Source organism: Solanum pennellii, chromosome 11, assembly GCF_001406875.1.
Source record: "Solanum pennellii chromosome 11, SPENNV200".
Lineage (NCBI taxonomy): Eukaryota > Viridiplantae > Streptophyta > Magnoliopsida > Solanales > Solanaceae > Solanum > Solanum pennellii.
Window position 1 is genome coordinate 20,045,074 of NC_028647.1, and position 2,593 is coordinate 20,047,666.

Genomic DNA, 2,593 nt, shown 5'->3' on the forward strand with positions numbered 1-2,593 from the left:
TATAAGAAATGTGAAAAAGGAATCTTATTTTGTTTGTAGAAAACATGGTCACAGGGTTGTCCGATGCTATTAAAAACAAGGAAGATACTCGAAGTAAGAAGGACAAGGTGATATTCAAGCTCATCTAGATGAGGGTAATGAAGTGATTGTTGCGGTAGTCGTCCAGGCAAATCCGATGTCTAACAAGACTGAATAGGTGTTAGACATAGGCACTTCAAGACATTTTTGTGTCAATAAAGAGTCATTACATGACTTTGAGGAGTCTTCTCTGATGGTGAGTGTGTCTACATGGATAACTCCACTACTTCTATAGTTATGGGTAAAATAAATATTTTACTTAAATTAACTTCTTGAAAAACTTTATCGTTAAAGAATGTTTTGTACAATTTCGCCCTTCATACAAATTTAATTTTCGGAGCACTTCTCAACAAAGTTGGCCGTAGATTTATTTTTGAAGTTGACAAAATAAGTTTTTTTTGACGGAGACTATTGGAAAGAGATATCTTGGTGGATTCTTATTTGTATTGAAAATTGTTCATGAAATTGTTAATAGTGCAAATATTTCAAATTTTGTTTGTACTGTTGAGTGTTTTCGTTTATGGCATGGTAGACTAGCCCATGTTAATAATTCTTCTAATAAAATATTTACAACAATAAAATAATTTCTATGATAAAAACTTATAGTTTTCTATATTTCTTGTATGTGAATAGCAAAGCATTCCAAGAAACCTTTCAAATCTATTATTACTAGAATACCAAATTGCTTGAACTAGTATATTCAAATTTAGCAGATTTCAAAAAAACTGTTAACAAAGATACAAAAAGTATTATATTACTTTTGTTGATCACTTTTGTAGAGACATAAAAATTATCTTCATAAGTTTAAATATGAGGTTATAAGCAAATTTTTGAAATTCAAAGAAGAATTCAAAAATCAATTAGACACAAAAATCAAGATGTTTAAATATGAGAAAAGTGGTGAATATCGTACTAAACCTCTAGAGGATTTTTGTGAGAAAATTTTTATTTTAAATGAGGTTGTGCTCTTTACTTTCAAAAAAAATTATGTAGCCAAACGGATAAAGAGAACCCTTGAAAAAATAATAAAGTTTATGCTATTAAAAATTTGTATATTTAACAATATGTAAGGAGAAATAGTCCTATCTGCATGCTATATTCTTAATAGAGTCCCTCATAAGAAGTTGGACAAGAACTCATATAAATTGTAGAAAGAATTTTTTCCTAGCTTGAAATTTTAGAAAGTTTGAGGTGTTCAACGAAGGTTGAAACACCTGATTTTAAACGAGTAATATTGGTTTTAAAACTTTTTATATTGTCACATCTCGATGCCCTAGACGTAAACACGAGTTCTAGGATCACGAGTGACCTCAAGCTAAACCTGAGCTGGCATATCATAATATACACTACAAAAAAAAACATTTAGTGACGGATGAAATGTGTCGCTAATCTATGGTATTTCGTCGCTAAACCGGATTTGCGACGGATTGCTGGTTTTTGCTATTTCGCTCATTAGTAATCTCTTAGCGATGAAAAAATGAGTCTGTCGCAAGTTTAGCGACATATTAGAGACGAATGATATTTGTCGCCACTTGTTAGTGACAGACTGGTCCGTCGTTATACTTATATAGTTTGTTGCTATTTCATAAGTAATTTAGTCATTTCAAATAAATTTGCAATGAAATTTATGTCACTAATCCGTCACAAAATATTCTATTATTTGAGCCAGCATATTTGCCACTAAAATATTTCGTTGCTAATTCTTCGCTAATATTTTTTATAGAAGTGACCAAATCGTCATTAAATTTGTTGCTAAAAATTTTCTTGTAAAATAATTTCATTTATTTATTTTAAATATACATTGCTACAATAAATTAAATAACATTTACTAAACAAACATTCATAAAAATAAATACTTAGACGTTTCAAAATTTGTAGATAGCAAAATCTAAATCACATATTTTGGAGCAAAACATCAAAAACTCAACTATTTTTAAGAGAACCTTTGTTCATCAACTTTGGTAGTATGCTTCACATTGATCTATATCATATTGAGACGTTTTTCCCCGCAATATTTCTTCATATTTTACCTGTATATATAGATAAAGAGAAAGCATTAAAGATTAGTAACAAAGTTATATTCAAAAGAAAGTGCAATAACATACAAAACCTTTTAGATTAATTATAGGAATAATGCAGAAGTACACCCTCAACCTATGCCCAAAATCTCAGAGACATACTTATACTATACTAAGGTCCTATTACCCCCTGAACTTATTTTATTAATAATTTTCTATCCCTTTTTGGTCTACGTGGCACAATCTTGTGGGCCCAACGCTGATTGATTATTTTTTTTCAAGTTAGTGCAACGTAGGTCGAAAAGGGGTAAGAAATTACTTATAAAATAAGTTCAGGGGGGTAATAGGAATAAATGTGTCTCTGAAATTTCGGGCATAGATTGAGGGGATACTTGTGCATTTTCCCTTAATTAGATGTACTATACTTTTTTTTTAGCTAAAATACATTATATTTTAAGCTTAGATTAAAAATCAGTGAAATAATAATTATGTACAAC